Source organism: Rattus norvegicus, chromosome 19 (genome assembly GCF_036323735.1).
Source record: "Rattus norvegicus strain BN/NHsdMcwi chromosome 19, GRCr8, whole genome shotgun sequence".
Classification (NCBI taxonomy): domain Eukaryota; kingdom Metazoa; phylum Chordata; class Mammalia; order Rodentia; family Muridae; genus Rattus; species Rattus norvegicus.
In genome coordinates, this window is record NC_086037.1 from 71,891,101 (window position 1) to 71,905,678 (window position 14,578).

Below are 14,578 nucleotides of genomic sequence, written 5' to 3' on the forward strand. Positions count from 1 at the left end.
TCCAGACATAACAGGTCCACGTCCCCCCAACCCAAACAAAACAATAACAACAACGAAAACACCAAGTCTGACTTGTGTTGTCCATAAACTCACTCTAGCGTGGTCAAACTCCCAGTGGTCGGCCTCTTAAAAAAAAAAAAAAAACTGGGGTTGGGGATTTAGCTCAGCGGTAGAGCGCTTGCCTAGCAAGCGCAAGGCCCTGGGTTCGATCCCCAGCTCCGAAAAAAAGAAAAAAAAAAAACAACTGAGTTCTACTCCACTCCTCTGCCTGAAGCCATCAACTGTGGAGAGCTGCACTTTAGCACCTTAAAAAAAAAAATAAGATTTATTTATTATGTATACAATGTTCTGCCTGATGCACACCAGAAGGGGGCACCAGACCTCATTACAGATGGTTGCGAGCCACCCTGTGTTTGATGGGAATTGAATTCAGGACCTCTGGAAAAGCAGCCAGTGCTCTTAACCACTGAGCCATCTCTCCAGCCCAGCATCTTTATCACAGTTTTTTTTTTTTTTTTTAATTCTTTTTTTTCGGAGCTGGGGACCGAACCCAGGGCCTTGCGCTTTCTAGGCAAGCGCTCTACCACTGAGCTAAATCCCCAACCCCTTTTATCACAGTTTTTAAACACTCTCTTCATTAACCTCCTGTCTGGACTGTTTCTTTTCTTTTCTGGGTTGAGGTCACAGAAACATTCAATGTCTCTCATTCTTACTTACAAGTCTGTAGTCATAGATACCACTCACAACAAAAGAAGCTTCCCTGTTCATAGCAACTGGCAGCAGCTTGGATCACAAACTTCAACATGGATTCTGATAGCAGGCCGGATCATGGACATCAAGACTTTGAGGTATGGACCATGGACATCAACATGGCCTGTGTGGTCAGTATGGATCTCAGACATCAGCCTGGCCTTTGACTGTAGCACTGACCACAGAAGTCTTTCAAGGAGACTTAGCCCAGAAAGTGAACATAGGGGCAGGACCTGAGAGAGTGGGGAGGAGGGGGAGGGGGAGGGGAAGAGTCAGGGGCAGGGGAAAGGGCAGGGGCAGGGGCGGGGCAGACAGAGAACTCCAGGTTGCTGTACGACACCCCACCCTCGGCGCTGTCAGCCCGGGCATAGCCTTCATGCTTGCAGCCCTAGGGTGCAGTGCCTTGGCAGCTTGCTCTCCTCCCCACACAGGGTGAGCAGCAAGAGTGGGGGGCAGCAGCAAAGGCTGCACTATGGGTAGGTGCAGTGGTGGTACTGGCCTAGCAGGCAACCGGGCCAGGTGAGCCTGTGGTGGCCCAATCCCTAGCAGCCCGAGGAGTGGCCTGTCTCGACAACGACACACTCCTTTTCGAGAAAATTTTAATCAACCCTTAGAGATATAACCTTGAGAGTTACTAAGTGGTCTATGTGGCTAATGCTAAGATGCCGAGTCTCTTTGAGACACCCCCGCCCCCAGCCGTGGTCCCCAGCGAGTTTCTTGGCGAACTCCAACTCGGCTTCATATCGTCTATACTGAAATAATCTGTATCAAAGTGAAGGGTCTGGTTCCATAATGGCTGCTGTAGTCAGCAGCTCCAAGTTGCGCCTCTACGGGTGACAGTGGTGTTAGAGCCATATTTATCAGTGTCTTTATCTGTCAGGTTCCTTAAAATGTTATTTCTTAATAGACAAAGGTTATTAAATATTAATCTCCCCAGCCCCACCCTCCCGTCTCCCGTATTCATTCTTCCACTGCCACACTTCACTGAAAGCACTTGGTTTGTCTCTGCAAGAGGTTTTTGCACAGGAAAATCTACCAAAAGATGTTTCCATTATGGTGATTGACAGGACAAGAATAGGGCCAGCGGCCAGGAGTGCCAGCGAGACTGTGCTGTGTCCACCACGTTCTTTGGGAGATCGCAGCTGGGACCCAACAGAGGACAGAATAGCAATACCACTAGGGGGCCCTCTACTGCTCCTGACCAGGGTGTCCAGGGTTGACGTTCTCTCAGGACCCAGATGAAAGCATGCTACCGGGGTGGAACAGACAGCGTGCTGAGCGAAATAGAAACCAGACCGTAGGAAGTGCACAGCTCCTGCACAGCTATGCAGTCTGCTCAGGGGTGTCCTGCAACACCCGCCAAGCAGCCAGGCCTGGGCTACCCACATTCAGCTTGATCCTTCGGCCCATCCTCCTGGTCTGTTGCTCTTGTTCTAGCAGCTGCTGGCTGTAAACAAGGTGTGGCACAAAAATCTCTCTTCCAGATTGAAGATATGTATAGTCAATGCTTGGATGAAGTTTGTTCTACCTCCACAGTGGCTTTGCTACGATGTTTTGTAGGTGACACTTGTAAACTCAGTAAGATTAGATTTTTTTACCCCCGGCCAGCAGAGGGAGTAGCTTAGGGTCAGACCTCCTAACCAAAACCCCGGAAGTGTTAAGCTGGATGCCCAGGAGGGTGCAAGGAACAGTAATAATGGTAAATCTCAGCACCAGAAAAATAGAGTAAAACCTCACTAAAATCAGCAGCAAGCACGATACCACCACAACTATCAAAAGTTGGGAGAGGCAGTAGTGCAAGAATGTATAAGTGCTATAATAAATAAATTAATGTTTAAGGAAAAAGAGAAGTATGGAATACTAAAAGTTTATAGAGAGGGCTAGAGAGTTGGCTCAATGTTTAGGAGAACTTGTTGCTCTTCCAGAGGACCAGGATTTGATTCCCAGCACCCACATGGCAGCTCACAACCATCTGTAACTCTATTCTTGGGTGATCTGGCACCCTCTTCTGACCTCCAAAGGCACCAGGCACACATGAGACGTCAGACATTCATGCAGCCAAAACATACACGTAAAATAATAAATTAATAAAATAGCAAATAAATCAATATTTTAAATAATTAAACATCAAATAATTAGAGGATGATTTTTTTGAGATTTATTTTATGTATGTGAGTACTGTGTTCTTGTCTTCAGACACAGCAGAAGAGGGCATCTGATCCCTTTACAGATGGCTGTGAGCCACCATGTGGTTGCTAGGAATTGAACTCAGGACCTGCTCTTAACCACTGAGCCATCTCTCCAGCCCCGATTTTTTTTTTTAAAGATTTATTTATTACATGTAAGTACACCATAGCTGTCTTCAGACACACCAGAAGAGGGCATCAGATATCATTACAGATGGTTGTGAGCCACCATGTGGTTGCTGGGATTTGAACTCAGGACCTCTGGAAGAGCAATCATTGCTCTTAACCACTGAGCCATCTCTCCAGCCCGAGGATGATTTTTATTAATTAAATATATTAGTAAGTTAATATAATTTAATGAAAATCATAAGGAGAAATAAGGAGGGATCAGAATTAAGGCACACAGTGAAAGAACATGGGTGAGAAGTATAATCCTATCAGCTGAGGGCAGAGTGTTGGTTTAGTGAAGTAGTAGTCGTAGGCTCTCCTCCAGGATCCATGACTCACTTGGGTGGAGTAGTTGGCTGTGTTCCCAGTACTAGGCAGAGTTTCCCTCTTGTTGTGGGGTCTTAAGTCCAATTAGCGAACTGCTGGTTACCACCAAGGTGTGCTCATCACTACTATATCCTTAGGGTTACTATGACATGCAGGTCACCGTGGCTCGGCAGCGCCGTAGCTGGGGAGGAGTATTGGTTGCTTCTCTCCTTTGGAATTTTAGTAACTTCTGATACCATGGAAGATAGTCCCCAGTTCCAGCTCAGAGGCCTCTGGGCTCTGAGGTGCCTGGTGTCCACAGCAATAGGAGCTTACCCTCCGCCGCTGGGGAGCAACCAGGGGCAATAGAGATAGGCTGTCCTGTTTGGGGAGTCTCTGGGACAGCTCTGACCAACAACTCCAAAGAGGCCTTCTTCTCACACCTGGTGTTGGGGTTTGTGAGATCGTCTTTGGCTCTCGGAAAGGGCGCTGTTAACACAGATGAGAAGATTTCATTTAAACCATATACATATCCGGACTTACGTGTATTGCAGGTGTTTGTTTTAGGCAGAGAGCTGAGCATCTGATTCCTTATAACTTTCCCTACTGTTACTGTGCCCTCCCCCCTTCTGTGTTTGTCTCCCTCACCCCTCCTTAATTAGACATCTATCCTCCGGTCCCTCTCTTTAAGTCACATGTACCCTCTTAGTCCCCTCGAAACTGCTCTCTGTCCTGGTTCCCTCTCACTTTTCTGGTTTCTGCAGCTACTCCAGGATATATACTCGCATCTGCAGACTTGGAGCGGGGATCTCTGAGGAGAGCGAACATCAAATGCTTGGTTTTCTGAGCCAGGGTTTCCTCCCCCGAAATGGTCTTGTCTAGTTCCACCCATTTACTTGCAAAGTTCACGACTGCATTTTCCTCTACAGCTCGGTCAGTAGTATTTGGCAAAGCGCACGCGCCACCTTTTCACGATCTATTGTCAACCGAAGGACATTGAAGTTGTTTCCATTTCTTAGCTGTTGAGACTGATAGGTTACTTCTCCGCCGGTGAAATGAGCCAACTGAAGCCAGATAAGATTATATTAAAGGCATGTTTTTTGGGAAGCTGCTCTTGGGTGGGCGAGTTCACTGTGCGGGAGGAAGGAGGCCAGGGAAGTAGCCATGGGAGGGAGCATGCGCAGAGAGACCAGAAGGAGAAGAAATTGAGTGACAGACCAAAATGTCTGGATTATATAGGGAAGAGCCTCTGGGGAAAGGCAGCTAAAGTTCAAGGTTGGGGGCAGGGTATGCTAGGTAGGGACCGAGGGATGCTGCGAGAACCTAGAGGCCAGGTCTGGTTTGATATGTAAAGTATGCATCTCAGTCCCTTGTCCTGGGGTCCAAAACCAAACAGTGACTAGAAGGTGAATGAGGATAGTTGAGAGTGGCTCCATTTTCTGCTTCTTCCCTTGGGATGTCCAGGCCTGATGTACGCTAGGCAGGATAGGTTGGGTCAGCAGGATCCCAATCCATCAGTGAATGCCCGCGGAGGTCTCCTCTGAAGATTTCAGTGTTACAGCTCTTTTAGATGATATTTTACTGATACAGTTCTCTCAGACCGTATTCAAAACAGCTTGTGCGCACGAACATTATTAGGGGTGAATCAAGGGCTATGTATATGAACTCTGGAGAGCGGGGAGGGGTTCTTCTTAGTGTCAAATTTCATTGGCTGAGGTTTAAGTTTCAGGGGGGGGATAGCTCATTTGCATGGAGAGGCCTTCCAGGAAGTTGAACCTGTAATTTTGCCAAAGATTTCGTGGCGTTCCTTAGGCAGAAGACCCGGAATCAGGCTCCTCAGATCAGGCAAAGAAGAGGAAGCCCCCGATAAGAAAAGGGAGTCCATCATTTTGCATCGAGCTCAGGAAAGCTGTCTGGACATGGTAGACTATAACCTCAGTAGCGAGTTGTAACGGCTGAGCAAATGTCTGTGAAGTAGAATGTGGAATGCTCTGGGCATAAGCTGAGAGACGGTATAGCTGGGTCATGTGGTACAGTTATTTTAAACCTTTTGAGGGTTCTCCTCGCCGATTTCCAGAGCATCTGGACAGTTTTGCAATCCCACCAACTGTGAATGAGGCTCTGGCTTTCCGGTTAACTTCTGCAGCACCGTTGCCATGGTTTTGTTGGTAAGTGCCATTTTGACTGGAGGAAGACGAACCTTCGGTATTTCTATCAGCATTTCCCTAGCTGCTAGTAACAATGAACGTTGAAAAAAAACCTATTTCTTAGCCACTCTTATATCTTCTTTTGAGAACTCTGTTTAGACCCCAAGCCCATTTTTTGAATGGGTCATTTTTGTTTGTATGACTTTCGTTTTTTGAATTCTTTAGATATTCTGGAGATTAATTCTTGGTTTTTAACTGGCAAAGATTCTCCCCCATTCTGTGGGCTTCTGCTCCATCTAGTAGATTGTTTAGCTGTGCAGACCCTTTTTTAGTTTTATGAGGTTTCAATAGTCAGTTGCTGGCCCCAATTCCTAGGCAAATGGTGTCTTATTCAAAAAGTCATTTCCTGTACCTATATCCTGTAGGGTACTGTCTATGTTTTCTTCTAGCAGTTTTAGGTTTGACATTGAAGTTTTTGGTCCATTTGGAGTTAGGTTTTGTGCAAGGTGATCATACAGGTCTAGTTTTACTCTTCCTTGTGTGGACATCCAGTTTCTCTAGTACCTTTTGCTAAAGATGCCGTCTGAAGTGGAAACATAAGTGTTCTTTGGAAAGTCAGTTGTGTTGGATGGTGTTTTGCTGAGTCAGACACATGAAGGAGTGTTTTCCCATGGTGGTCACAATGAAAGGATGTTTCACTAAGGCAGATTCGTGAAGGAATGTTGATCTGAAGCAGACACAGGTGAAAAGATAGTCTGCTCAAGCAAGCACTTAAAAGGACTCATGATAAAGGATTGTTCACTAACGACACGCGTGTATTGGTCTGCCTTACAATGCATAGTTGAGCTCCATTTATCGGGACTACATAGAGAGAAATGGGTCAAAAAACCTTCTGGTGGTATGCTGCAGTTTCTTGCCACTTCTGTGAACTCGATAGATTGGCAGAGTGATGTCACTTGAGACAGACTCATGTGCTGAGGCAAGACCCATGGAGGAGGACACATGATATTTGGAGGGAGCATAAAGAGGACTGACTCAACAGACCGTGAGAGGAGCTTGCCTGTAGAGCTATCGGTGCAATGCTTCTTGGTGTTGAGTCTTCACAGATCTTTTCTTCATGGAGAGAGGCTTGGCAGAGAGCTCCTTGTATCCATGCTGGTCTGAATCCTTTCTGTGGTTTCATGCCAAGTCGGCTGAGGCCTGGCTGTCTCTGCTAGGTCGTGCCACCACTGCCGATTCATGTTGGCTATTCTCACACTACTGAACTGGACTGCTGGTGTATCTATCCATGAAGTGTTTGTGAGTGGATTGAGCTGCCGCTGCTGACCTGTAAATCAAACTGCTGATTTCCTGACAATGCAGATGGGATTTGCTCCAAAGAACCACTTCTAAACAGGTTCACTTCCCCTGTATCATAATAACCTTTCTTCCCCACTACCTCTGGCCGGTGGTGGGCTAGAAGGGAGGCTAAAGCCTTTCAGGACCCTTGTTAAAAGTATGCATTGGGGAAATTAGTAACAGCCGTCTCTTCTCCAGTGTATGTTTCTGGTGCCTTTGTCAGATATCACATGGCTGTAATCACAGGTGCTCATGTTTGGTTCTTCAGTTTTGTTTCATTGGTTTACATGTCTGTTTTGTGCCAGTGCCATATTGTTTTAATTATTATCGCTCTGTCATGTATTTTGTGGATGGAATTGGCAATTCTAGCATTTCTCTTTCCACACAGAATGTTTGGTCTTTTCTGGGTTCGTATGAACTTAAGGGAACATGTTGGTTTTTTTAATTAATTCATTTTATTTATATGAGTACACTGTAGCTGTCTTCAGACACACCAGAAAGGGCATCGGATCCCATTACAGATGGTTGTGAGCCACCCTGTGGTTGCTGGGAATTGAACTCTGGACCTCTGGGAGAGCAGTCAGTGCTCTTAACTGCTGAGCCATCTCTCCAGCCCCCTGGGTTTTTTTTTTTTTTTGTTTGTTTGTTTTGCTTTGTTTTGTTTTTAATGTCTATGAAGTTGAGATGGGAGTTTTGATCGGGGGGGTGCACTGGGTTTGCAAATAGCTTTTGGTGGACTAGTCAACTTCATAATATTAATCCTACCGACTCATGGGCTTGGGGCTGTCTTTTCATTTTCTAGTGTCTCCTCATCTCTTTCTACTGCAAAGTTCTTTCACCTGCTTGGTTACGTTTATTCCTAGGTATTTCCTGACAGGCTATTAGAACACAGTATTTTTAGAAACCGTGAGGGGCGGGAGAAACCTGAGATACTTCCAGGAAAAAAAAAGAAGTCTTTGGAAAAGACAGACACACATGCAGTGACAGAAGGAAGATACAGAGGCTAAGGTTTGTTGTGTGGGCCTCAGGCAGGATTGGGGAGCGTCAGGAAACAGTGTCCTGGGGAGTTCCGTGACAGCCAGGGACCAGAGCTCTAGGCATTATTTCTGCTTCCTTCCCTGCTCTCTCTATCTTGGAGTTTCCACTCTTCAACCCTGCCTGGCAGGACATAGGGTATTATCCATCACATGACTGTTAGTGTCTTTTAAAGAGGAGCAATGAGGGTCAGAAGAGAAGCCAAGTTCATGGCTTACATTTTGGTACTTTTATGTTAGGCATAACTTAGGAAAATGCCTACTGAGTGCAGTCCTTGTGATGGCTGGTTCTGTGTCAATTTGACATGAGCTAGAGCCATCGGAGAGGAAGAAGCCTCAATTGAGAAAATGTCTCCATAAGATCAGACTATAGGGCTGGAGAGATGGCTCGGTGGTTAAGAGAACTGACTGCCCTCCTAGAGGCCCTAAGTTCAAATTCCAGCAACCACATGGTGGCTCACAACCATCTGTAATAGGATCTGATGCCCTCTTCTGGTGTGTCTGAAGACAGCTACGGTGTACTTCTATATAATAAATAAATAAATCCTTTTTTCAAAAAGGATCAGGCTGTAGGCAAATCTGTGGGGAATTTCCTTAACTAATGATTGATGTGGGAGGACTCACCCCACTGTGGGTGGCATCATCCCTGGGCTACTGCTCCTGGGTTCTGTAAGAAAGTATGCCATGTGGATCGAGGTAAGCTAGTTCTTTTTTTTTTTTTTTTTTTTTTTGGTTCTTTTTTTCGGAGCTGGGGACCGAACCCAGGACCTTGCGCTTCCTAGGCAAGCGCTCTACCACTGAGCTAAATCCCCAGCCCCTTCGAGGTAAGCCAGTAAGCAGTGCCCTCCATTGTCTCTGGGTCAGCTCCTGCCTCCAGGTTCCTGCCCTGCTTGAGCTCCTGCCCCGACTCCTTTTTAATGATGAACTGTGAGTGAAATAAACCCTTTTCTCAAGTAGCTTTTGGTCATGGTGTTTTATCACAGCATAGTGGCCCTAATTAAGACAGTCCTGTTATACTCAAGTCCTGGGGAGGCACAAGTCACCAAGGGCACTCCCATCTCTGGCTAAGCTAAAAGCATTAGTCCCAGTGACTGTGGCTGCTGTTCTCCACATGGAGAGTGGTGAGGGAAGAGGAGTGAGAGACTCCCTGATAGGGAGACAGACAGGGAGAGGGGCTAGGCCAGGACTAGGTTATAAAGGTGGCAAGCTTCCAAGATGGCTGCCTTTTCCTCCTGAGACAGGAGTCTGGCAGCTTAGAACAAAGGCCTGGCAGGCTTTTCTTCCACCAGTAGGGCCCACCTGCTCATGGACCAATCAGAGGTGCCCAAGGCAGTATCAGACATGTTTTACCCCATGCTGTGGGCCAATCAGCCAGCCTTTGTTCAAACTCACTGACCCTGATTTAAGAGAAGATCTTTCAAAGACTTTAAAACAACAACAACAACATCATCATCATCATCATCATCATCATCAAACCACCACCAACCAAAAAAACAGCCCTGGAGAAGAGACAGGATCTTGGGGCTCCTGTACTCTCCTCCACTTTGGAGAGGGTCTTTCTGCTGGATGTGAGTGTGTGTGTGTTCTTACCCCTAATTAAACCCTCTCTTCACTGGCTAAGCCTGTTTGCTGTGTTTCATATTTTCCCCCTGGTAAATGTCACACTCTGTTTTTCTCTGTCTTTTGATTCTGGTTAGATCCAGAAATGCTCACACATGACAGCTCGATTATGATATATCTAGAAGCACAGGACTGGGGACATGGGAACTGGCCACAAAGAAATGGAGAAACCTAAGTTAAGCACCGAGAGATGACAAAGGTTTGAGAACATGAAATATGTTTTGAGCACCTGAGATATGGGATTATTCTGGGGAGGGATTGTAAGCACTGGGCCATCTGCATAATTCACCCCATCCGTCCCTTCTGTCACCCGTTCTGATACTTTTAACGACATCTTGTAATTTTATAAGGCAGAAATGGGCGGTGCTAAAGGAAGAGGAAACAAAAAGGTAGACTTGTAGTCGGCTGCCAAGACACCAGAGGGACATAAGGAGCATCCGTGTCAGCATCCTCTGGTACAGAGAGCATGGCCTGTGGCTGGTACAACCACAGATTTCAGATACAGACTGTGGGAGCCTCCCCAGTCTGAAGACCCACTGAGGCAGAAATAAAAATACAGTGGCATCCTCTGACTCTCTTTAGAAACAGCCCGGCCTGTGGTTGATGTCGCCTCAGATGAAGACAGCGGGAAGGTTCATTTGCCCAAGCAAGATCAAAGAACTCCTGTGACAGGAGGGTGGGGGCCGGGGAGGGGGGGAGTCAGTGTAACGACTTGGAGAGAACAGCTGGGAGCCAGAGAGTTAAAGGGAACATGATACACCTGAATGTGTAATGGGAGGACGGCAGGAAAAATGATCTCCTTAAAGAGAGATGCACTTATAGACCTCGGGGTTCCCTGCCTTGATGTGGCTATGACCACACCTGCTAAGCCTATCTCATTCAGAAAGCATACATTTTATTTTCTTTTCCTTTCTCTCTCTCTCTCTCTCTCTCTCTCTCTCTCTCTCTCTCTCTCTCTCTCTCTCTCTCTCTCTCTCTCCCTCTCTCTCTCCCTCTCTCCCTCTCTCCCTCTCCCCTTCTTTCTTTCTTCTGGATGGCAGCACTGAGGTTTATTGGAGCAACCTAATACAGACGCTGAGGCTTGCCCATGGTGTTCTTGAGGTACAAAGCCCAGACGTTCTGCCAGTTTTTCTTGAGCAAGGGCAGTAAGAAATTGACAGCCAGGTGGATGTTGTAGACCGGCTCATCATCGGCCATCTTCACGTGGCCGACGGCAACAGCCAGACACAGTACCTTCTTCATCGGGACTTGATTGTGGATTTCACCTCATCCACTTTGGCCACCATGTTTTCATTGTGTGTCAGCAGGGAGGGCAACTTATCAGCCTTGTTTAGGCCCGGGCCCAGGATACCTGGGATCTGCTTGATCAGAGACTCTGGGCTAGCTTTTTGACCAACTTCTTGTTCTTCTTAAGCTTCTTGAGCGCCTCGATGTCCATGTGGGGGATATCCACAGCTTTGGCTTCGTCACAGCGCTGCTGGTCCCCCAGGATGTACACCGAGGACTTGGGGCGAGGGTTGGACTTAAGCCTGACAGTGCCCGAGAAGGGTTTGTCCTTCTGAGGGTCGTAGTTCTCCAGACTGATCTCCGGAAACTCGCGGTGCTTGTGCTGGTTCCGGTGCAGGACTTCCGGCACCGCCTTGTACAGGGTATCGAGTGAGACTTCATGGCTGCTCCTGCCGCAGAAACCGGAAAAGAGCATACATTTTCAATTATTCTCTCTGCATGTCCTTTTGGTGGACACCAGGAAACACCCTAAGACCACTCCAGCAATGTTGCTGTAAAATTATTTAAAAATAAAAATGGCTTTCTTTTACTCTGCACTAGATCCAGCACCACAGTGCCCCAAGATATCTAGTAGATATCTTCGTCTCAATCCGCAAAGCGTCTTACCTGCTCTGCTCCACCCCATATCATACTGCTGATGGCCTCTCTCTGAGCCTGGCAGCAATCTCTCTACCCATCTAGTTCCCAAGGCAGGCTGCCATCATGCCAGACTCACATATCCCAACTGCATGGTGGCCCAGTGTTTCTAACTGCTGCACACTCTCTTAAACTTAAATTGTTACAGGAAAGAACACACAACACAATAACCTCTGACCCAATTGATAAGATATAATTGCCCACCTAAACATACAAAGCCCTATACACATCCATCCCTTAAGAACATTCATAACAACCTGTAAATACACAGAGCGGAATCTTAAAATCAGCCTCCATGTTCTCTCCCAGGCTTCCTCTGCCTTCCTGTTCCAGTCTCCTCCTCTTCCCTCAAACTTTTCTTCCTGCCCCATCCTTCCTTCTCGTCCAATGACAGGCCTCGTTCTATCTTGTACCTGCCTTCACCTGCATAATGACATCATCCTACACAGCAACTCCTAACAACATTGTTCTGTCTTTGTAGAAATGAAGACACTGTGAAGACATATTCTCTGTGAACCCCAGTTAATTGGAATTTCCTCAGGAATTTCATGCTAGCAGAAGGAAAAGGCTGGAACCCACTACCAGTCTGAGGGGGACCTTGTTTCTCGTACGGTTTCACACAGCTCTTACAACTTGTCAGACCGCTTTGTAAGAGAGACCGGAGCCCAGAAAATGATGGGCCAGTCGGTGGTAGGTGAGATAACATTGTTGGCTGGGACTCCTTAGCTGTACACACCTGAACTCTCATCTTGAGACCTAGCAAGCTAAGAGACTTACAAGCCACTGAACTTCTGTTCTTCCCGGTGTGGCCGTGTTGAATACTTCTCTTCCTGCTGCTTTTATAGCTTGATGTACTGGATGGATTTGTGTGTCAACTTGACCCAAGACAGAATTATCAGACAGGAAGGAGCCTTAGTTGAGATGCCTCCAATGAGAAGCAGCTGTAAGGCATTTTCTTAATTAGCGATCAATGGGAGAGGGCCCAGCTCATGGTGGGAGGTACCATGCCTGGGCTGGTAGTCCTGGGTTCTTTAAGGAAGCAGACTGAGCAAGGCATGGGAAACAAGGAGGTAAAGCTAAGTATCACCCCTCTGCATCAGCTCCAGCTTCCAGGCTCCAGCCCTCCCTGCTTGAGTCCCTGTCCTGACTTTCTTTGGTGATGAACAGCAATGTGGAAGTGTAACCTGAATAAACCCTTTCCTTCCCGACTTGCTTTTTGGCCATGGTGTTTTGTTGCAGCAGTAGAAACCCTCAGACACCTCTGGTTGCTATGACAGCAGCACAGCTGTCACCGTTCAAGAATGAGCTATTTATCGCTACTCTTGCTGTTGCTGCTTGCAGCTTGTAGCCAGCATCTTGTAGGTGTCAGTGAAGCCAGCTGCCTTTGCATCCTGGCCGGTGCAGTGCCCAGAAGGGCACTCACCATCAATCAGGGATGTGGCCACTCCATGGCTTCCACACTGGCATGCCTTCTGATGTACTCAGCGTTAACCTCCTCTCTCCACCGTTACTTTGTTACAAGCTCACTCTACTAACCTAGGCAAGAAAAGATAACTCAAGGAAAGCCTCTTACTGCACCACAGACAGAGCAGCTCAGGAAGGTCTACCTCAGCAGGCACACCCAGAAAGCTGACCAGCAAGCTGTTATACCCAGAGAGAAGCTGTAACGAAGACAGCAAACCTCCTGAGTGTATGGATGTCTGTGTTTGTACTAATGGTGGCCTTCTGACCTGGTGCTGATACCGGCAGAGAGAAGCTGTAACACCCGAAGCAGCTCTCCATGCATGTCAATGTCTGTGTTTGCTCTAGTCGTGGCGTTGCCCCCTCTGCACTAATCTGTTGCTGGGAAACCAGGTGAGGCGCTCTCCTTGTTCTGTGTGGAAATTGGTCGCAAGGTCGCCTAGCGTTAACAAGGATTTTGATAGGAAAAAAAAAAGTCTTGCACAAATAAATTGAAATAATACCAGTTGCCTTGCTTGTATTTAAATAGGTTGTAACGGGGGTTTGCAGAAGTTACTCAATGTAGTTTTGTCCTTTTTTTTTAAATACTAAGAAGCATATTGTTTAACTAATTTTATATCTCAACCGAATACGTTACAGTTTTCATACTAATTAAATTAAGACACATCAGTACTCTCTAGGAGGGTGACCCTAGCTAATTAAGACTCTGAGCAATGGGGGATTTGGAACCTGAAATGGCCACCTCTTGTAGCCAGGCAAGGCTTCCAGTGGAGGAGGAGAGACACAAACCCAGCCACAAAACCTTCAATTCGAAACTTCACCAGCCTACAAGATGGGCAAGGTTGAAGTTGAAACAGAAAGTTTCAACCAATGACCAACCAATGACCTTGAGACCCATGCCTTGAGAGAGAGCCCAACCCTGACACTATTCATTGATATTCTGCTAGACTTGCAGACAGGTGCCTCGTGTAACTGTCATCTGAGAGGCTTCACCCAGCAACTGATGGAAACATGCAGAGACCCACAGCCAGACATTAGGAGGTACTTGGGGGATCTTGTGGACGAGTTGGGGGAAGGGTTTGAGGGAGCCAGAGAGGTCAAGGACACCGCAAGAGAACCTACAGAGTCAACTGAGCCCAGCTCAGAAGGGCTCACTGAGACTGAACCACCAACCAGAGAATGTGCATATGACGGACCTAGGGCCCTACACGTATGTAACAGATGTGCAGCTTGGTCTTCAGGTGAGACCCTTAACAACAGGAGCGGGGCTGTCTCTCACTCTGCTGCCTGCCTTTGGATCCCTTTCCCTTAACTGGGCTGCCTTGTCCAGCCTCAACAGAAGAAGATACATCTAGTCTTACTGCAACTTGACGTGTCAAGATGGGTTGATATCCACCGGAGGCCTTCCCTTCTCTGAGGAGAAAGCAATAGGAACCCCTGGGGAGCAACCAGGGGCAATAGAGATAGGCTGTCCTGTTTGGGGAGTCTCTTGGACAACTCTGACCAACAACTCCAAGAGGCCTTCTTCTCGCCCCCGGTGTTGGGTTTTTTGTGAGATCGCCTTTGTCTTCAGAGACATTGTAAGCACAGTTGAGAAAAATTTCATTTAGACTATTTATAGATACAGATGTATGCGTGTTATAGC

General features: G+C 47.0%; 1 pseudogene; it reads right to left on the reverse strand.

Moving 5' to 3' along the window:
* Positions 1 to 10,611: 10,611 nt before the first annotated feature.
* Positions 10,612 to 13,258, reverse strand: Rpl10a-ps7 (ribosomal protein L10A, pseudogene 7; annotated as a pseudogene).
* Between the last annotated feature and the right edge of the window lie 1,320 nt (positions 13,259 to 14,578).